Genomic DNA, 22,692 nt, shown 5'->3' with positions numbered 1-22,692 from the left:
GCAGCTGGTATAACCATCTGCCTGCTGCTTAAGGCCCTTCCACAACTCCCCGTTGTATTCAGGATAAAGCTAATAGTCTTTGACCTGCCAGGACTTGCTCAACTTTGCCCTCATCCTCTCCCCAGCCCGTTTTCAGCTCTTGCCTCCCAACTTCTCCCAGCTTCACCCTCGTGTTCCAGGCCTTCTGCTCTCTGCTCCCCTGACCATGAGGACTTCTTGGGACTCATATTCATCTCAGATTGCAATCACCTTCCCTTCCTCCTTTGTCGTCATACCTCCTTCTCGTCATTCAGTTCTCAGTTCAAGTGTGACTTCCTCAGGGAGGCCTTCTGTAACTCCTGTTACTTGGCTTATTCCCTGTGGGAGGTTTTTATTTGTTTGCAGGTTTAGTTAATTTCCATCTCCCTATGTGTGTGGACTGGCCTGGAGTTTAACACATAGGTAGCAGGTGTTCAATATGATCTATGGTGTGAGAGTTTAATGAGATAGTACCCTCCCCTCTCCCATGACTTCTAGCAGCTAACTCCTCCCTGCAAGGACTTCCTCAGCCTGGGGATTGAAGGTCAGGGTGGAAATGGCTGCCTTTCTGGCTGCCATTTTCAAGGTCCCACTGTCTTTCCAAGCTTTGGCTGGAGAAGAGGGAAATGTCACTAGCAGATGGGGTGTTACCATCTCCCGTGCACACTGGCATCCACGGTCATAGGAGATCCTCATGATGACTCAAATGTCAGGTAGGATCATTATTCTCCTTGTTTCTTAACTTGCAAAAAGAGGCCCTGAGACATTGACTTATCCATGACCACACAGCTCGTGAGTGACAAAACTAAGGTGAGAAAGAGGTCCCAGGAACCTAACACATGTTTCTTTGTCACTGTGCTCCAGTGCCTTGCTGAAGCAGACACCCAGACAAGGAATGGCAATGACAGCACAAAGAAGATGAGTGTGTCCCCTGCCTTCTTCATTCTCCTCTTAGTCTTTGAGAATTTCCATTGGCTACATTTCCTAGTGGTCACAGTCGCGTTCTCTGGAGGCAGATTCTGAGATGGATTTTAAGGGATAGGATATTTGTTAATGGATTTTAAGGGATAGGATATTTGGTGCCCTTGAGATCGACACCAGTGGAAGTGAGGACAAGAAAAGTTTGAGTGGGCAGAGGTGGGAGCTGAGCAATGATGTAGAGGAGACAGCCTCAGCGGATGCCAGGGAAGCTCAGGAGCTAAAATGGCTTAGCAGCATTGTTCAGCATTGGGTTAAAATGACCCAGTGGTACCTTTATACACCTGCCTGGATCTGTCAGTTGTGGGATGCCCTAGTCAGGCATCTCTCTGCAACTGCAGCCACTTCTGAAGGGTATAATGGCCCTACTGGCAGCTGCGGCCATCTGTCCTTCATAGAGAGGGGATCTGGGCAGGTGCCATTGTACCTGCCACGCTAATTTTGTCTTCCTGCGTTCTCTTCCCATTTACTGATTCTGCCCTTTCCCCTATTCCTTCCCTCACTTATTCAATCACCAATTAATCAATCTGGAAAGAGTTTTTCTGAACGAATCTCTAGTATTATGTGGCCTGGTGGTGCAGGGGTGGCGAAGTGCCTGGGTATATAGGATTCTTGGCCTGGGATACCTGACACTGAGGGGATTATGTGGCTTAAGTAGTTAACAATAAAGAATGAAGATAAAAGGAATTTAGCCTTTTCCATTGGAGTTTTTATTTTCCATCCCCTCCAGTTCCAATTCTTGTGAGAAAACTTCCTATCAAACTGAGTAACTATGTAATATTTATCCTTGCAAAATGCCCAGCAGCAATAGGACCCATGTCCTGCAGACCTTGCTTCTGTTCAGCAATTTTTTCTTTGTCAAGGGCTTCAATGCATGCTTGATTTCTTCTATCAAGGGAGGCACAGTGGATAGCACCTCCCTCCTCAAACTGAGAGGATATGGAGAGGTTGGTCCCATGCCTGAGGCCACGGTGCCCACTCATGGTAGAGCAGGAGGAAATGGGGGTCGTTCAACACTCAAGTCTGTTCACTCTCCAGGCTTTTAGGAAGAAGGAGGCCAGGCAGGGGTATAATACCCTTCTGTGTGATGGTTTAATTTTTGTGCAAATATCTGGACTCCTCTTAGTATCCAATTAGATTATTCATGCTGTAAAACTTGAGATAATTGGCTATCCTTTTGGTCTCAGAAGGGTTTCCTTTTAGAGTCAGAAGGTTTGTTGGAACCTCCAGGGAGGCAGAAAGTGCAGGCACCAGCAGAAGAAGTCAGCAAAAAGCTCCAAGGAGGTTTATTTAATGTATCATCATCATCATCGTCATCACAATTATTATTATTCATTTTTTGCCTCTCTGGAAAGACGGGGCTCCAGTTTCCATTGAGTGAAGCTTTAAGCTGGCTCATAACCCACTTACTCTCTGCTCTCCTGCACTCCAATCTGCTGAGATGTCTGTAAATCTGTGCCACCAACTATGGTGTTCAGACAGTCTGAAGATTATTTCAACCAGACCAGAGATTGATTTTAGTTTTCCACAAGTAGAAACAAGCTCAAGTCAGCTCAGCAACTTACTTGACTTGGAGCCACTCTTTTTTGTTTCTTCCTCTTCTTTCCCGTTGCAAACTCCTAATCTCTCTTGGCATCAGGACTTGGTCTCTTGCTGTAGGAGCCGCACCAATGGATACCACTCAACCAAAGTGACCCTGGGACAGAGCCAGTATAAACACGGTCCCTCGTGAGTCAAGCGTCTGGGATAAGTGAACAAACACTGGGCTGAAAACCTGGGACTGGCTGGTTGTTTAAGAGCTATCACCTGCTCCTTGGTTCTCATTGTAGCCCAGGGCTGGCTGGGTCAGGGGGTGCATGTCTCATCCAGAACCACACAGAGGCCAACATTTTGTCAACGCTCACCAACCAAGTAAACATTTGACCAGCTTACTTTTTCCTTGCTTTGCTCAACTTGATAACAGAGAAAGTGTTCTGGAGAGAGAAGGGATGGCAGTGTTAGCAGAAATAACTGCTCTAATCTCAGCAGTGGGAGGATTCGCTGCTTGGCCTTCCTCATGGGTGGGAAAGAACATTTTTCACCCAAATCAAGAGTGGTCTTTTTCACCCAGTGAAGCTGCTGTGTTTGACTTTGTTGAGGATGTGGGAGGAGCTATTTAATTACTATAATGTGGGAAAGACTGAGCAAAAAGATTGTTTAACAGCCCAAACGATTGAGGTGGTCCAATTAAAGAGCTGACCCTTCAGTCTTCTCGTGATTCCTGCCATTCCTGGAAGATCTACTTTCCTTGCTTGCAGGACATTTATGAGGCCAGCACCTCCTGAGGAAATGCTGGAGTTTAGCTTATAACTAAACTCCTTAGTTAGAAATAGGATTATAAATATATTGGTAACAAGGGATCCAGAGAGTATTATAGTAGACAGACTGGGTGCTCAATCAAAAATTGTGCTTCTGTTTCATTAGAGTCTTTGGGAAGTGGGAATGTTGAGATGGGAAAGATACAAAAAAATTAGAGAAGATGTTTGTACAGGAGATTTTCCCTCCCAGTCAGGTCATAAACTCCTGGGTTGAATGTCTCCATAAATTCCTATTTGCGTTAGGAGATCAACTGGGGATGTAACATGTCAGAAGGAATCCAACCCATATTTCACAAGCAGGCGAGAGAGAGTGAAGTGGCTAATGACCAACATCTTTAGAGACAACTTGAGTAATACAGAGCTGATATTTTTTTTCCTGGGGTGAAAGACCTGCCAACAGCTGCTCTTGGAGATATTCCAAGGCTGGCCCATCAGAGTGCAAAGAGCAAGTCAAGGAAAGAAACTGAGGGTAATAAATATACCTTGGTCTTTTCAGGATCCTTATAGAAACAGGTTCACCTGCCAAAACATGACACCTTCCAATCTTATTGTACTTGTCTGTGATTAGAAGAAGGTCACCAATTTGATGCATTGGCGAACATGAGAGTATATGATCAAAAGGAGAACAAGTGAGTGGGATGAGGGTAGCCTTCCTGTCTTGCCCAGGTGGCAACGATGACCTGCAAGGAAATATCTGCAAGCTCTGAGAAATTAGAGCAGAAGAAATAAAAATCAAGGGCTTATGGTGTTTGGTGGACTAAAAAGTTCAATAAATGCCCTTTCAAGTCAGAATGATCATTCATGCCATCAATATTTATTTAATACTTCTTAGTATTAAATAAATTATTTAATACTAAGTATTAGCCAGCAGCAACCTAAGCATTAGGGATAAAATAAGAAGAGAGGGTGTCTTTGCAGTCACTGAGCTAAAATGTTGCTCTATAGATAGGGGCTAATTGAAGACATGGCTACCACAATGGTGTGCATTTTTTCAAGAGTTTTACCAGGCTTCAAACCTTTTGGTGGAGAGCGTACAAGGTTTAAGAGGAAGACGTCTAATGCTCAACTACTTGGATAACTTCAAGTGCAAAGGCCCCAACTTCAGAAATGTCCCTTTAAGCCTCCTGACCTCTTCATGGCTAAGGTTCTTAATTTTGCTATATCCAGAGGAATGAGACCACTTGGTCACTCATGGGGCAATGCAGGCTCTCCCAGGTGGGTGCCTGGAGCAGCAGTGACTATCTATGACTTCACATCTCTGCCCTCACTTGGGGCCTGTTGCCTTTGGCCCTTGGTCTAAGTCCTGCCCATATATGTCCTCTGGCTCAAGCTCTGATGATCACATGAGACACTTTTCCTTAGACCCAAAAACAGGATTGTTGGTCAGCTAGCAGAGTGGGCTGGTGGCCCCCTGGCAAGGATGCCGGCTGTGACTCAAAGGCACCAGGATTGGGCAAGGGAAAACCCCTTTAGGGTAATCAATGAAGGTCCTTGGGGGAAAAGAACGGAGACTTGTGGTGGGGAATTGGCGACTCTGGACAAAAATAGACCTGGAAGAAAAGCAAAGGAGTCACTACCAGGAACCAGGTCTGCTGGGAAGTGCTGGGGGAAGGCCAACCAGGAGCGCCTGGTCAGGAAGCCAAGGGCACCGCAACCTCTGTGCTCTGAAGCCATTGTAGGCTGGGTAAGAAGGTGTGTGGTTACTGGGACTCTGTGCTCTATACCCTTTCCCCAAAGAGAACAAGGTATCTGACAGTCCTACGTGATCTTCTGAGGATGGCAGATCAGAGTATTGGAATTTGAGGTCTACCCAGATAATCTGGAAGGTGTGGGTATCCTGTTGGAGAGGAGGTGGTGCTTCTCCCCCACCCCATGTGAAGGGATGTCATTATATATTTTTGTTGTCTCTTTGCTGCTTCTTTTCTCTTATTTATTAATTGCTTGAAAACATGGGCAGGCAGGAGGATATTAGTTTCTCCATTGATCTTTGTACTTTATTTTCCACATACACCTTAAGAGAATAAGGAAAAATTTATCTATCACTGTGTATTTTTGTAAGCTACCATCTAAATGTTTTCATAAGTTTTAGAAAGTTCATTTCTTGGTAAAAAAAAAATAAGACAAATATACAATACTCTATATGATGAAATAAAAGAATGATTGGTGACAATTAAATAAATGTTGTGTGATTTGATAAAACAAGTTTATTGAATGAAACACACCAACTCTAAAAAGAATCTCTTAAGATTATCTGCACATTTTATGTAACGTGTTTTAAAGAATTTGGTAGTCCCACAAAGCATTTTATTCACATTTATGAGAACAAATGACACTAATCTAAATGGCTTTGGCTGTTCTACATTCAGAATGTCACAAAACAGGTCTAAACATTATTTTTAACACCAAGCTTCACCATTAGCAGAAGTATCCCTCAGTTAGGGAAAGGCTGGAGGCCCTATGGCTCAGTGGGCCTTGATTAATCATGAAGATAGTCTTTTGAGACAATACTTCGATTCCTTTTGTAGAATGCCAGGTGTGTATTTCAACTAGGGTAATAAGCCACAGAAATATTTAAAGTAGATGAGGGGCACCAGTGTTCTACAGTGGGGAAAGGATATTCTGAACGCAGGCTCATTCTCAGATCAGTTTTAGAAAGGTTACTGTCTTATCATAGGTCCTTTGAAAGCAGACTCTGAGAGCTGAGTGCCGACGTTTATTGGGGAGTGTTCTTGGGAGATACACATGTAAGGGAGTGAGGATGGCAGAACTGGGCAGAGAGAGAAGCTGACCTGTGATGGTGCTATGACTGAGACCTCAGTTGCTTCCACAGGAGCTCCGTAACCGGAATGATCCATCAGAGTTTTCCCAAATTGAAGAAAAGGGGCTGCACCTACATACCCATGCAGAAGTCAGTCATTGGTGACACTTGTCCCCTGGGAGGGGGCACGCACTTGGGCTAGACAGGTCTGTGTGTCATTGTCGGCCTCTGCTGCTGATGGGTTGGACATGCAGCAGCAGCCAAAGCTAGATCAGCCTTGATGAGAGGGAGCCCTTGCTGTTAGGTCCAGGCACAACCTCAATCTCCTTCTCTGTCACCTTAGCTACTCTGTGAGCTCCTTGTGCCAGAATTGAGATGGCTGATCATAGCTGGCTGAGTCATTCTGTCTATCTGTGCCATGGTGCCTCTTACAGACTAAATTTTGTCCCTCCGCTTTCAAATGCATGGGTTGAAGCCTTAACCTCCAATATGACCGTATTTGAAGATAGGGCCTTTAAAGAGGTAATTAAGATTAAATGAGGTTATAAGAGTAGCACACTAATCCAGTATGACTGATGTCCTTATAAGGAGGGGGAGATGCACCAAGGATGTGTGCACACGAAGGAAAGACAAGGTAAGGAAACAGTGAAAAGGTGGCTGTCTGCAAGTCAAGGAAAGAGGCCTCAGGAGAAATCTATATCAGTCCTACATGAAGGGGAACTACTTCTGGTCTTTTTTGCTGATACATAGGGCAAAGTACACATTTCCAGGTCAAGGGCAGCACCCCTGTGCACACCATGTTCTAAAGGCTGTGTTAATCTCTCTTTGCCACGTATGGCACACTTGCTACAATGGACGCTACTACTTGCTTGAGTTTGTGATAGCCCGTTGTCATCTCCATGACCCTCTGATTTCTGTAGTGGCCAGACTGATGGATTTGTTGCTGGAAAATAGGGTCCCAATCCAGATCTCAAAAGAGGATTCTTGTATCTCATGCAGGAAAGAATTCAAGGCAAGTCACAGAGCACAGTGAAAGAAGCAAGTTTATTAGAAACTACTCCATTACATTCCTCAGGAAGCAAGCAGAGGAATGTATCATCTTTATTTTAAGTTTAATTTTTTATATAGGGGTCTTGTCTATGTAGGGACTAAACTAAGTTGTGCCCACATACGGATGGGCTGACAGCATGACAAAATTATTCTATTGATTTAAATAAAACTATCCTTGACATTTTAGTGTGTAAGTACATCAAAGCGTAACTATAATTATCTTGGAAACATATATGAGTATTGGGACATCTGGACGTCTTGTTGTTGTAGGAGTGTGTCCTTGTAGCATCACTAAGCTGCTTCCTTAGCTGTAAACATCTCAGGACCATGGGTCGTGACTGGCAAGGAATATGCCTTGCCAGTTTTACGATGGAATTGATTTTAAAATGGTGTCACTTTGGCTCGCCTGGGCTCCTGCTTCCCTAACAGATTAAATTGGGATATGGCAATGATACCACCCCTGCCTTCTTCAAATTTTTTGCTGGTACCACTAAGCTCCATTGTTCTCCTGGGGATGCATTTTGTTTTTTAAAAAATTATTTTGACCAAGGACAGGGGTTGGGTTTCTATTTGGCTTTCCCCGGTATTAAAACTCTTATGCTACAGGTCAAGGTTCCAATGTGAGACTTTTGACAACCACCAAGAATTTTCATTCCAACTCTCTATTGAGTGATTAGGAAAACAACCACTCAGTGGTCTATGAGTCAAACAAATCCACTGTAAGCTAGACCTGGGCCAGGACTCCATGTATTACCTGGCTCCCGTATGTCCCCAGCTATCAATGTCAATTCAGACTCTATGACCAACAATCCTACAAGGTCTGGGCATTCTCCTTATTCCAATGCATGCTTACTTGAGCTCATGGCCCTAGGCTTCAGAGTCCCCACTGGGACTGAGCCCCATGCGCCTGCAGCAGTAGCCCACTCACTAGCGTGTCCTCTACTGATCCCCTCCCCTTCCCAGCACTTGTTCCCCTCTCCCTCACTGTGCTTCCTGGATCCCTGCCCAAGAAACTGCTTGCATAGAAAATCTTTGTCCAAAGGTCCACTTTCAGGATATCCCAAAGTAAGATACGCAGAGTCTTCTGCAAAGTTGGGACAATAGTATCCATTCAATTGCAGCAATGCCAGACTTAGCTCTTACGTCCAAGTTAAAGCATTTGCCACAAAGTCATATTCCTCACTCTCCTTATTCCTTGCCACCACAGGACACTTGTTTCCCTTGAGGGGAGGACGTTCCCACCCTTCTTTGGAAAAGGTGACCCATCCATATACACTTCTTAGCAGATCTAGGGAGGGAGAAAGAACCTGGATGAGAGTAAAGAGCACAGGCATGTGAGTGCACAGGGAGGTCTGGAGCACCAAGCTTGGGAATGCCTTTGGGCTTTCTTTGCTTTGACCGAGCGCCTTGCTGTATATAACAGGTAAGGGCAGGCCACATACTTTAGTTTTCCTCCAGGTGCCTTGCACAACACTTCGCCTATAGAAGGCACCTACTGACTATTTGTCTTATAACTGAGCAAGAGCTTTGGGATTTGCCCTGTGCCCACTTGGCACAGCAGTGGGCCTCTGTGGGAGGGACTGAAAATCACCTGGAGATTTCCTTTAAAAAATAAAAAACAAAAACACAATCATGCCCCTCCCAGGATCTGTACCTTCCTGCCTGGGGAAAAGGCACCTGTGGGGGCCAGTAGGCATGAATCAGTCCACATCCCGAGGTGTGTACAAAAGAGAAATCTGTGTTTTTTATTTACTTAAATTTTATTTCAAGAGAACCATTTCTTCACCAAGCTGGATCATTTCCTGAAAGTTCCTCTTTGTAAAGGGCTGAATTCGGACTCCTAAAATTCTTCTGTTGAAGTTCTAACTTCCAGTACCTCAGAATGTGATGGTATTTGGAGACAGGACCACTAAAGAGGCAATTAAGTTACTATGAGATCATTAGAGTGGGCCCTAAATCCATATAATCAGTGTTGTAATGAGGATATTAGGACACAGACAGGCACAGAGAGAAGCCCATGTGAAGACACATGCAGAAGACAGTCATCCACAAGCCAAGGAGAGAGGCCTCAGAAATAGCCAAGTGACACCTTGATCTTGGACTTCTGACCTCTAGAAGTGCTACAAAAAAAAAAGTCTGTGGTTGAAGCCACCCAGTCTGTGGAATTGTTGGGCCAGCCCTAGCAAACCAAGGCACTTTCCTTACTCTGTGACCAGATCATGGTCTCAGGGACATATGTAGGTTGTGGAACTGCTGAGTGGGGTGGGGGCAGGAGTGGATCCTCTGGTCCTCATTGGGCCTCATCATCAGTCTATATACATTACAGTCCATTGGCTGGCCCTTGAGGCAATTAGGCCTGAGGTTCAAAGCCCCATTTGGGGTGAAGATACCTTTCTCAAGTACCTAAGAGGACCAGGCAGCTGCCGCCTTCCTGGGACCTTGCTGAGCTATCCCAGTCTCCTCCCCACATCCCAGGAGAATATCTCCCTGACCTGGGGAAAATTGCCTGATCTGGGGAAATGTTCCTTCTGTTTATTGGTCCAGTATTTTTTGTTTCTACTCTGATCTGATTTGGCTCTGTGTCCCCATCCAAATCTCATGTTGAATTGTAATCTCCAGTGTTGAGAGAGGGACCTGGTGGGAGGTGATTGGCTCATGGGGGGTGGACTTCCCCTTTTGTTGTTCTCGTGATAGTGAGTTCTCATGAGATCTGATCATTTAAAAGTGTGTGGCACTTTCCCCTTGTCTCTCTCTCTCTCCTGCTCCACTATGGTAAAACATGCTTCCCCTTCACCTTCCGCCATGATTGTAAGTTTCTTGAGGCCTCCCAGTCATGCTTCCTGTTAAGCCTGCAGAACTGAATCAATTAAACCTCTTTTCTTCATCAATTACCCAGTTTCAGGTAGTTCTTTATAGCAATAATGGGCTAATACATACCCCTAAGCCCTTTTATTTTGCCAGCTCAGTAGATTCTCTGACATCCCCCAGGGGCTTAGACTTCCAGAAGACCAAAGCTGGGCAATTTCTGCCTTTATTTCTACTGCATCCCACCAGGGGACAGTGAACACAGAGCCCACTCACTTTTTAAATAAGGGACAGGAATAGGACGATGAAAACCTCTGGCATCCACACCTAACTGACTTTTCCCAGGTGATTGGAGAATGCCTCTCTGTCTTTCCATCTAGAGCTCTAGGGAGAGGGGTACCCCAGCATGGGAACTTCACACGGGAAGTGCTCAGGAGTGTTGGATGGCTCACCTCATACTGGTTGGCAGAGCATGAGAGTGGAACACACTGGTTTGGATTTGGGGCATGGGCAGGTGGACTCAGATGAGACCAGGGCTCTCATGAGGGTGCAGCTGTGCAAATTAAGCACTTCCCCAGGCCTCAGCAGCCTTGGGGTGCAAATAGGTCACAGCATGTTAAAAAAAAATCAGGCTCAGCCCCTACTGACTCTTCCAGGACCTCTTTCATGTGCCTCCATCCCTCCCAGAGACCTCTTGGTGTCCTCCGGTTGGGCTCTCATGCTCATTACCAAGGGCATCCAAGTCAAGTTGCGATGTGGTTCTGTATTCTCCTCCCCACTCAGGTCTGGCTCATGGAGGGCACTTTTTACCATGAACACTGGCAAAGCCACCACCATGACTGACACTTGTTATTAGGGGCTGCTGTTGCCTATGACGTATGCCAGTGGCTAAGAAGCTGGGTAGTGGGTTGAATGGTGACCCCCAAAAGATACGTCCGAGTCCTAATCCCGAGTACCTGTGAATGTGACTTCATCTGGAAAAAAAAATCTTTTCAGATATAATTAAGGGAAGGATCTCCAGATGAGATCATCCTGGATTGATTAGGTGGGCCCCAAATCCAATGACAGGAGTCTTCAGAAGAGACAGAAGAGAAAACACAGACAGAAAGAAGAGATTGGAGTGACACAGCCACAAGCCAGTGGATGCCTGGAGAGACCAGAAGCTGGAGGCGGCAAATGGCAGATTCTCCTCTTGAGTCTCCAGAGGGTGCCATGGCCCTGTGGACCCTTTGACTTCAGATTGCTGGCCTCTAGAACTGTGAGACAATACATTTCTGTTGTTTTAAGTCACCCTATTTGTGTTAATTTGTTGCTGCAGCCACCACCGTCCCAAGGGAAGGTGCCGATGTTGTCTGGGAAGCTGTTTCTGCCCCAAGGCTGCGGCAGACTCTGACTCTCCACTCACCCTCATGGCTTCATTCCAAGTGGAGTGGGGAGAATATTCCCCGTATGGGGAATTGAACTCCTCCACTGCAACCAATGCTCCTAGTACTGGATGTATCTGTAGATTCTTCCGCTTCTTTGACCCAGCTTTTCTCCAGCCACAGCCCTGCAGCAGGTCTGGGTGGAAGGTCAGCTGGGGCACGTGATGACTAGCATGGACTCCACATGGCTCTTGGCCACTGTCAGGGCCTGATGTCCCCGACGATGACCTAATGGCATGACAAGTCACCAGTTCAGCGGCCACAGGGGCCGGCGGGTTCTGTGAAGGAGGAATGGGGGTGGTGTGGCAGAGGGGACAGGGAATCCCAGCTGCAGGGGCAGCGGCAGCTCCTCCCCTCCATGGAGCCATGAGATCATGTAGGTCCAAAGCTGTCAAGTCTCCAGGATCCAGACAACAGTGTGAACTTTCTCAATGTTTAGACGTTGGCTCAAAACATTTAAAGAAAACATATGCCCTCTACAAGGGACCTTTGCACAAAGGATCTCAGTGGGAATCTTTATATTCTTAGGGACCCACAGATGGTCTCACATCGCTAGAAATCTCTAAAGGACACACAGACCTAAGAAATGTTTTGTGGTTTTTTTTTTTTTTTTCCTGAGGAGGATCTCTGTAGACTACATCAGTGTTCAGAGAATCCAAAATATTAGGTGTCCCTGACTTATGATGAGATATTTTGTTTGTTCATTTTCTAAAAGGCTTCTTGAGCCTATGCACAAATCTCTCCTGGAAATTCTTCCCTTTGTTGGGTCTGAACTTGTGTGCATGTTGCTTAGGTTCAAGCCCCTGGCTGCCTGTGGTTTTTCTAAGTGTGGGCCAGAGAAGGTTCTAGAATAATCAGTGAGATTAATGCCATATATCGGTGCTTTTGAACTGGGGCCTATGTCCCCCCATGGCGGCTACAGGAGAACTGTGGGTACAGCTTTCTGGGGCACCATTTTTTTCAGGTTTCGGGCAATTATTAATGCTACATTTAATATAAAATAGACATGGGTATAGCATGGAAAGAAATGTAAAATTCTCTTGAATTATTAAGATAAATACAAGACTTCAAAAACATTCCATGCAAGTTATGGGGCTGCTTCGGGCTATCCCTCCAGACCCCTGGTGCTCATTTGCCCTCCTCCACAGCTAGAAGGACCCAGTAGAACATTCTGAGAAGCTCTTCCCTACATAGCACCAAGGACTTGGCAAAACTTTGTCTACTCTTAATGGTCCATGGTTTACCCATGTTCCTTTACAAAAGGAGCTGAGGAGGCAACAGGCATTTGGGGCTCTGTAGAAATTTAAAGTATGGTGCAAAGATTCACAGCCTCAAGGACTCCTGGAGTCACCCGGAGATCTCTTGGCAGGACCTTCGTCTCTAGGATCATTTATGTTATGTGGGAGATCAGATCAAGTACACCCTGGCATGGACTTCCCCTGACGCTGTGCTGGAGCCTGGCCTCTGTGTCTGTCCTGGCATCTGCCCAGTGGCCTTCAACACAGTAAGGGCCTAAATTGGACCTTCACACTTGACACTGGCCAATGTGCCTGCCTTGTTGTTATCCTAACTGAGTCCTGAGATGAAGCATGTTTTGTGCTAAGCACATCATCTAAGATACATTCTCTGTTTCAGACAGAAAATGCAGCCCCAGAAGAATATACTGCATTAAGATCTGCATTCACAGATACCTCTAAGTATTGGAAACTGTATAACTTGGTGTTGCTTGCCAAGTGTATTTAAGCTCCCAGGACTGTAGAAGATTGGCATTGACTCAGGGATCTTGCAATAACAACTCATAGTTTGGTGGGAGGAAATAAAACTCAGTGATTTAACTAAACTACTCTCTTTTAAACAGGACCCTCCACTTTTCCACCAGTTTGTCCACCGGTGAAAAGGAGAAGCCAGCCAAGAACCAGGTTTGTGCTGATATTTCCTTGAGCCATTTTGCTAGAAGTTAACAGAGGCTGGGCTCCTGGCTCCACTGCTTCTCTTCCTGGCTGTGGAACCTCAGACAATATTCCTATTACCTGCCCTCAGCTTCCATTTCCGCATCTGTAAAGTGGAGATGATAGAAATCCAATAGCGATAATAGTTGCAAGAATTAATTAAACTGGCATACATAAATTTCTTATCAGGGTGCCCAGCACATTAGAAGTGATTAATAATTCTGAGATTTTATTTTTTCACTTGATCATACAGCAGCTTCTGGCTACCTTGATCAGAAGGTTGATGAAGGCAATGAAACAAAGATGGAAAAACACATCACACAGGTAATTGCCTGTGCTCTTCGGCCTCCAGAGTGACACAGGTGCCTGGAAGGCATGTTAGGTTGGGGTGGAGCCAGGGGAGGGGTCCAGCCAGAAAGAGGATCTGGGATGAAAGGCTGTTGCTGCCTTCAGAAAGCTCAGTGACTGGGGAGACAAACATGTTTCAAACAAGGGGCCATAGTGGCATTTGGCATACTGTAAACTAGAGGCTTATAGAAGATGCTAAGAGAGGTTTGGAGAGTGCTGTGGTTTGAATGTCCCCTCCAAAATTCATGTTAAAATTTAATTGCCAGTGTGACAGTATTTAGAGGTGATGAGGCCACGAGGGCTCCACCCTCAAGAATTGAATAATGTTGTTACTGCAGGAGTGGGTTAGTTATCATGAGAGTAGGCTGCTTGTACTAGTGAATTTGACCCCCTCTTGCTCTCTTGCTCTCTCATGCTGTCTTGCCTTCCACCTTCTGCCATGGGGGTGACACACCACAAAGGCCCTTACCAGATGCCAGCATCTTGATATTGGACTTCCCAGCCTTCAGAACTGTGAGCGTATATTTCTTTTCTTTATAAATTACCCAACCTGTGTTTATAGAAACACAAAATGGTTAGAAAGTTGGTACTGAGAATTGAGGCTGTTACTATAACAAATACCTGAAAATGTGAAAGTAGCTTTGGAACTGGGCAATCGATAGAGGTTGAAACAATTTGGAAGAGTAGGCTAGAAAAAGCCTAGATTTCCATAAACAGAGTAGTAAGGACAATTTTAGAGAGGGCTCAGATGAAGAGGAGAGCTGTAGGGAGAGTATGAAACTTCTTACAGATTACTTGAGTGGCCATGATCAGAATGTTGATAGAAGTGCTGAGTGTAAAGGCCATTCTGATGAGGTCTCAGGTGGAAAAAGAGGGTATCTTTTTGGACACTGGAGTAAAGAGCATCCTTGTTATGAAATGGCAAAGAGCGTGGTCAAATTGTGTCCGTGCCCAAGGGATTTACAGAAGGTGGAATTTAAGAGTGTCCAACTAGAATATCTAGTAGAAGAAACTTCTAAGCAAAATATTGGAGGAGTTGTGCAGCTACTTTTAACTGCATATAGTAAGATCCAAGAGGGAAAAAATGACTTAAAGATGGAATTGATAATTTAAAACAAAAGCAGAACAGAAAAATTTTTAAAATTTTCAGCCTGACCATTTAAAGAATGAAAATGTGTTCACATGAGGAAACCAAGGGTGTGGCCAACAAACCGTTGGGTAAGGAGACTCGTACAGATGGAAGGGCTCATCAAGACAGTGGAAGAATGACCCCAAAGGCATTTCAGAGATCTTCAAAGCTGCCCTCAATGACAGGTCCAGAGCTCTCAGAGGACAGAATGGTTTTTGGGGATGGGCCTGGATGCTCTCTACAGGCTCACTGTCCAGGACCACCTTGGGTCTCTGTTTTTACATCCTGGTGCAGTGATTCTCCACTGCTCCAGCTGTGGTTCAAGTGGCCCCAGTTGTGGCTCAATCAACTGCTCCAAAAGGTGTAAGCTGTAGACATTGGCAGCATCTACATGGTGCTAATTCTGCAGGCATGTAGAATGCAAGAGCTGTGGGGCACAGTGACCTCCACCTAGATTTTAAAGGCTGTCACAGTCTACCTGGGGGCCCAGGCAAAGACTTGTCATGGAGGCAGAGCCATCACAGGGAGCTCTATTCAGGCAATGCTGAGTCTAAATGTGGAGTTGGAGCTGCTGCAGGGGCTGTGCTGTGCCTAGTGGAGCCAGGGTCATTTCTGAGACCCCAGAACTGTAGAGCTACCAGCTTGAAATATTAACCTGGGAGAGCTGCTGGTGCCACACTCCAACCCGTGAGACCTGCTAGGTAGACTGAACTCAGCAAAGCCATAGGAGCAAGGATGCCTGAGTTCCTGGGAACCCAACTCCTGCCCCAGAGTGCCCAGGACATGGAGTCAAAGCAGATTATCTCTTTCTTCTTGCTTATTCTTCCCTTTTGGAATGGGAATGTCTATCTTATGTCTGTCCTACCATTGTATTTTGGAAGCATGTAGCTTGTTAATTTCACAGTTTATAGCTGGAGAGGAATTTGCCTCAGCGTGAATCATGCCTTGAGTCTCCCCGATTTCTAATTCAGATGGGACTCTGGGCTTTGGACTTTTGAGTTGATGCTGAAATGAGTTAAGACTTCTGGGGCATCAAGATAGAATGAATGCATTTTGTATGTCAGAAAAACATTAGTTTTGGGGGGGCCATGGTTGGAATGCTGTGGTTTGAATGTCCCCCTCCTGCCTTACTCTGTTTTCTGTTGCTAAAATTGAATAACTGAGACTCGATAATTTATAAAGAAAATAAATTCATTTCTTACAGTTCTGAGGAAATCCAAGGTTGAGTGGCCACATCTGGCGAAGGCCTTCTTGCTGGTGGGGACTCTCTGGAGAATCCCAGTATGGCTCAAGACATCACATGGCAAGGGTGTGAAAATGAGAGCCACGCTGGCTTTTAAACAGACTCATTCCTGTGATAGCCCATTAATCCATTAATTCATGTATGGATTAATCTCATGAAGGCAGAACCCACATGACTCACTCACCTCTTAAAGGCCCCACCCATTAATACTGCTACATTGAGACTTTTCAACATACTTTTTGAAGGGGACAAATAATCAAAACACTGCACTTCCAAAACTTGTGTTAAAATGTAATGGCCATTGTGATGGTATTAAGAGGTGGGACCATTAAGAGGTGATTAAGCCATGAAGGCTTCACCATCATGAATAGAATAATGTCATTATTGCAGGAGTAGTTTAGTTATCATGAGAGTGGGTTTGTTATAAAAGCAAGTTTGGCCATCTCCCTCTCTTTTGCTCTCTTGTCCTCTGCCTGGGGATGACACAGCATGAAGGCACTCACCAGATGCCAGCACCTTGACATTGGACTTCCTAGACTTCAGAGCTGTGAGAATAAATTTTATAAATATCTTTTCTTTATGAATTACCTACTGTATGGTAATCACGCAACACAAAATCGATTAAGAGAGGAATTGAGGACACAATCTGGAAGGAAAGAAGGTGAACTTCAGCAACATGGAGAGCAAAGCACAGGACTGGGGGGCAAGAGTGTGGGGAGACCCAGTGGAGAGAGTACAGGGAGAAGAAGGGGAAGAGGTATGTGAAGGCAAGACTGGCCTTGGAAGGAAGTAGAGCTCATCGCAGGTTTTGAGCTTCTTCACAAGTGGAAGGAGGGGAATAAAACATCTGGCACAGGCAGCTGACAGAAGTACAGGCAGGCAGATGAGATGAACTGGGTCAGGACAAACTTTAAGCCTGTCCCAGGGCTGGAGCACAGTGCTGGATCAAGGGAATTAATGGATTCTAGTCCTGGGGGTTATCATAACATACATCATCCTGAGACCAAGGTCCCCAAGTGGCTCCAGTCCTGAAGTATATGAACCTTTGCATCCTGCTTTGAATGAAATCCTCAAAAAGCCCCAGATTTCTTCCATATACCTGTCTTTCTGTACATCCAGTTCCCTCTGACTAGGCTAGACCGTGGGCCTTTGAGGGTGACATTGTGATTGACAGTGACATCCATTAGACCTGGAGAAGGAGGGTCTGAGTCACTGGCTAAGCCCAGGAATTAGAATTTGATGAATAGGCTGCTGGATGTAAGGACAGTCTGACTGTAGGAAAGAGCTTCCATGAGTATAATGAGAAGGTTGGGGCATACTATTAGTGCAAATCCACCAGCTAGAAGGCTGAACTAGCAGGAAACAGACCCAGAGGGTCCCACAGTCTTGCTTCTCAAAGTGTGATCTGAGCACCAGCAGCACAGACATACCCTAAAAGATTTCATAAATGCAGTCTTAGGCCCACGGCAGACTTTTTGAATCAGAAATTGAATTTAAACACAATTGCCAGGTAATTCATCTGTATTGTCAAAAGTTTTGAGGAGCTCTGTGTTGGAGAGCCTCTGTGAAAGTAGGCTGAGAGAATAATGAAATAATAATAGCTAACAGTCAATTGTGAGCTAGAAAATATTATACAATCTTTATAAATATTTAAGCTTTACAGCAGGGGTCCCCAACCACTCCCCCTGCCGGGCCACAGATGGGTACCAGTCCTGGACTCTTAGTAACCGGGCCACACAGGAGGAGATGAATGATGGGTGAGCAAGGGAAGCTTTATCTCTATTTACAGTCGTCCCCCACCCCCTTGCTCACATTACTGCCTGAGCTCCACCTGCTGTCAAATCAGTGGCGGCATTAGATTCTCATAGCAAACTCTATTTAGAACTGCACGTGGAAGGGGTCTAGGTTGCATGCTGCTTATGAGAATCTTATGCCTTAGGATCTGTCACTGTCTCCCATCACCCCCAGGTGTGACTGACTAGTTGCAGGAAAACAAGCTCAGGGCTCCCACTGATTCTACATTTTGGTGAGTTGTATAATTATTTCATTATATATTACAATGTAATAATAGGAATAAAGTGAACAATAAAAGTATGCACTTGAGTCATCCTGAAACCTTCCCCCACCCCCACACCCCTGGTCCATGGGAAAATTGTCTTCCACGAAACCAGTCCCTGGTTCCAAAAAGGTTGGGGAGCACTACTTTACAGCACCTCTGTAAAAATATATGCCCATTTTCCAAAAAAGGAAACTGAGACAGAGAAAAGTTTCTTGCCCTGGGTCTGGTTGCTAGTGAGTGACATTTCTGGGTATTCACCCACTGCCTAACTCTAGTGACTGCTGCTCAGAGGAGGGTGTTTGGCTGCAAAGAGAAAACATGACTAACAGTGGTTTAAACTTGGATTAATTGTTACTGAAATGAGGAGTCAGGAAGGGCAGTTTGGGGGTTGATTTAGCAGCCACATGAGGCTGAGTTGCTGTGTCCGCATCTCTGAACTTTCCCTCATGGCTAAAAGACACCTCTGGTTTCAAGCCTCAGGTCCTTCACTGGCTCTTATAGGAGGTAGAGGTTGGAGAGGATGATGAGAGAGCTCTTTCGCCATGCTTTCTTTCTTTCTTTCTTTTTTATTTTATTTTTTTATTTTATTTACTTTTATTTTTTTTTATTTTTATTTTTTGAGACGGAGTCTCGCTCTCTCGCCCAGGCTAGAGTGTAGTGGCATGATCTCTGCTCACTGCAAGCTCTGCCTCCTGGGTTCACACCATTCTCCTGCCTCAGCCTCCCGAGTAGCAGGGACAACAGGTGCCTGCCACCACGCCCAGCGAATTTTTTTATATTTTTAGTAGAGATGGGGTTTCACCATGTTAGCCAGGATGGTCTCAATCTTCTGAGCTGGTGATCCGCCCGCCTTGGCCTCCCAAAGTGCTGGGATTACAGGCGTGAGCCACCGCGCCCGCCCATTCTTTCTTTCTATCAGGGAGGAAACACTGCTCCCAGACTCCTCCTGGCAGATTCCCTCTTGGCACAAAGCCTGGAACGGGTCACATGGTCAGCCTAACTGCAAAGGATGCTGAGGAAGAGAGTTTCTCCTTTCTTCCACCTGAGAGTGGGAGGTGTGCATGGGAGGAGGAAGCTGGGAAAGGGTTTAGGGAAGGGATCCAAGCAGGTTCTGCCCTAACCAACTTTGTGACCTTGGGGAGGCCACTTTACTTTCTTTAACCATAAAATGAAGGCTTTGGACTGAAAGAGATCTAAAGCCTCTTTTCTGTGTAAAGGAATTTATTATAGAACATCAAGTCCCTTTGACATACCCAACATCCACATGCAAGAGGATGACTGACTGGTGCCGTCTCTGACCTTGGGAATTTGAAGCACCTGGGAGCTGGTTGATCTGCTTGGATGGTTTCTCTTCCTCCAGGCTGTAGAATCGAAAGTGTGTCCTGAGCAGCTGGGCTTGTAAGCACTTCAGGGACCACTGATTAAAGTGTGAGGCAGAGCTGCTGCTGTTAATGGTCACTGAGGTGGCTTAATTAACCCAGCTGCCTTGCGGAAGGTAGCCTGGGACTCAGGAGGTCACATGGTGGACAGAACAAAAGACTGTGTGTGTTTAAGTTGAGCTCTCTGGTTATTTGGGGTAGGGTGTTCCCCCCTTGTCCTTCTTTTTTCTTGATTCATGTCTAAGATGGGTTGTTGCATCTACCTGTACACAGTTGCTTATGAGCTCAGACTCTGAGAGTAACAAACCTGGCTTTGAATACCAGCTCAGCCACTTGCCAGCTAGCAAACACTGGGCAATTTGCTTGGCCTCATTTAAGCCTCAATTTCATGATCTGTAAAAAGGCTTAATGATATTTCATAGGAGTGTTGCGATGATGAAATAATACGATGTGTGTGTCATGTAAAGGCTGAAATTGAGGCGTGGTATAGTGTGCTGCCTTCAAATCTGGTCAAATCAGCAGTACCTCTACTGACGTACCCACAAAAGCCTCTCTCCATTCTACTCTTGCAGATAAGGCTCCAGTCAAGCAACCCACCTTATCAAGTGGACCAGGCACAGCTCCTACTTATCCCTGAGTAGTGGGTATCAGTTTCCTGCTAACCTCGGAATTGTTCAAAGCCCATCATATTCTCCTGCAGGAACCAGGGAGCACCTCACCCTCTTGTTGCTACAAAGCTTGCTACCCACAGCCCCTGCCTGTTCATCCTGCTCCTGAGGGCAACCCCTGTATGGCCAGCATCCCATGCTGTGTTCACCTCTCCCAGGCTGCGAGTGTAGTGAATAATAACTGCCGTCAATCGCATCTGTTAAGCATCGAGTGTAATGTGTTTGGTCATCCTCATAATTCTAGTGTGGAATGTCTCCCTCACCAATGGGGTGAACAGGAGGGAATGAAAACAATGTGTAAAATATTTAGACACTGCAAGATACATATTTAGAGCCTGGCAAATGTTAGTTAAGGCCATTATTGCTATTATTTTGCAAAAGGATAATAATTTGGTTTTCTTTTAACAAAATTTGTTTGGGCAGAGTGCTTAGCTCATAGTGTTATTCTTAGGTTCCTCCAAACAGCTTTTCTGGAATTTTGTTTCCCTCATTAGCAATTACAAAGATATGCTAATGCTCTGCACCAAGTGGCAGCTACATGCTTGAGACCAACACTGAAAATCAGTCATGGAATCACTGCATATCTGAACAAGGGCCACGAGAGGAGGCACAGATGGGTCAATTGACTTGAGCAGAGCCACCCAGCAAATTCAGTGTCAGAGTATGGTAACTAGATCTCCTGATCCAACCATCCTTCCCTGCACCCTCCCATCTAGGCTAATGAGGAGAAATGTAATCGCGGTGGTAATTGCAGGCAAAGATGAGCATCACTCGGTAAAGCAATATGTGTACTTGAGTTGGCCATATGGAAAATCCAGTGCAGGATATGGGGGTGAATGGTCAGTTGCTGTGTGTCATTGGTGGGATGGAATCTATGGCCTTCTTGGCTATTCTTTACATGAAACATTTCCTGGGGGTGATGGTCCAGTTAAAAGTCCTCTTAAAGATAAAATAAAACTAACTCAAACCAGTATGTCATACTTCACCAGTCTGGTGTTTCAACCAGGGAAGCCCATGCCAAGATGAGAAAGAAGTCTACCCTTCCCGTGGCTGAGCTGTGGCTCCTCCTTATCAGTTCCTAGTAGGAGAAGCTATGTTCCCCCTAGGCTAGAGGACTTCACATTCTGGACACTGGCGGCTCAGGGGAGCTCTGTTGTACCACCACTGTGGCCCCAGAACCTGCTGTTGCTGTCCAAATCCGGGGAGTCTAAGGAAATGTCCCATTCTCACCGCTGCTAATAGTGATTAGCAAGCTAATGCAACATGTCCAGCTTTACCACACTCTCCCACTGTCCCCAGTGGCTGCTTTTTATGGCTATGCAAGTAAACACCATCAGCCTGGGAAGGAGTGGCATAAACTGAGCCTTTATCTCTGGTCCTTGCCCTGCCCCATGGTGCAGATCCCACTTTGGGCTCAGCCAAGAGTGGGTCATATCATAACTGGATTAGATCCCAATGTTATTGTTTCATAGGAACTCACACAACCATTTCCTCAGGGTGCAAGGCTGCCATCAGTATGGCTGGGCTGGTGAATTTTCTGGCATCAGGAACCTATGAGACCTAGAACTCCTGTCACCCTCTTATGCCACCACACCCTCTTCCATGGTAAATGCTAGCTCATTCAATTAATTAAAAAATACCAGCAAGGTGCTTTTTATTTAGTGCACACTTATATAGGCACTATGAATATAGGAGGAAAGATGAAAAATTCCAGCCTTCACAAAGCCAATATTTCCAGTGTTACTGCCATTCCCTGCCATGGGCTAAGATCAAGATCAGCTTCATTTGCACAGGTTTTATGCAAAGGGAAGAATTTCTGTTTCTGTAGGATCTATCTTATCCTCCTCTGCAAACTCCCAGGGTTTCTATCAGCAATTAGCACACTATGTAGCGCCGGGCAAGCTGGGAGGTTGGCAGGAGGGGGCTATGTCAGAGGACAATGCCGGAACTCACCTCCCTATACAGCCAGGGCCAGCCTGGTTCCGGCACAATGTCCCGTTTCATGAGAGTTCATTTCCTCTGCATCATGTCTATGCACAGAGGTAAGCAACCAGGAATTTCTCTGTGCTCCCTGTAGAAAATCCCCATCTCAAATTACCTTGGCATCTCCATATGCAGATGCTTGTCAGGGGCCCAGTCCAGGCTGCTTGAATAGAATTGGCTGGGCTCCCTTCATCCGCTGTTGAGATTAAGGAATAATGTAAGACAGGAGCAGTCACACCATTACACTCTATTAGCCTGATTTATGTTGGGTCACTGAACCCCCCACCTTAGGTGCCACCCACCATTCTACCCCCTTAGCTACCTACAAACCCACTCTGGGGTAATGGGGTGTACCCACTCTGGGGTAGTTTAAAATCTGTTCACAAATTCTTTGAAACCCTCTTGAAAAGGTGTAACCTATTCTCTTCTTGAGTGTGGCTGGACTGAGTGACTTACTGTTAATGAATAGGTGGGGGAGGAAGCAACATGAGATACTAGGCAATAAAAGATTCTGTGGTTTCCTGTTTGCTTTCTCTCTTGGATT

At 45.5% G+C, this 22,692-nt stretch overlaps 1 long non-coding RNA gene across 2 annotated transcripts; it reads left to right on the top strand.

The window, feature by feature from the left end:
- The first annotated feature begins 549 nt into the window (after positions 1–549).
- Positions 550–21,138, top strand: LOC130541113 (uncharacterized). Of its 2 annotated transcripts, XR_008955145.2 has the most exons (6): positions 550–731; positions 13,249–13,309; positions 13,593–13,663; positions 14,149–14,200; positions 14,838–14,905; positions 20,070–20,498. It is a non-coding gene; the product is annotated as an uncharacterized LOC130541113 (long non-coding RNA). The 2 variants fall into 2 exon arrangements; XR_010111117.1 differs by lacking the exons at positions 550–731; positions 14,838–14,905 and adding an exon at positions 18,028–18,085 and having other exon boundaries at positions 13,156–13,309; positions 20,070–21,138.
- The last annotated feature ends 1,554 nt before the right edge of the window (positions 21,139–22,692 follow it).

This window comes from Pan paniscus, chromosome 22 (assembly GCF_029289425.2).
Source record: "Pan paniscus chromosome 22, NHGRI_mPanPan1-v2.0_pri, whole genome shotgun sequence".
Classification (NCBI taxonomy): Eukaryota; Metazoa; Chordata; class Mammalia; order Primates; family Hominidae; genus Pan; species Pan paniscus.
Note: the sequence above shows the minus strand (reverse complement) of the source record. Positions and strands in the feature narration are given on the sequence as shown.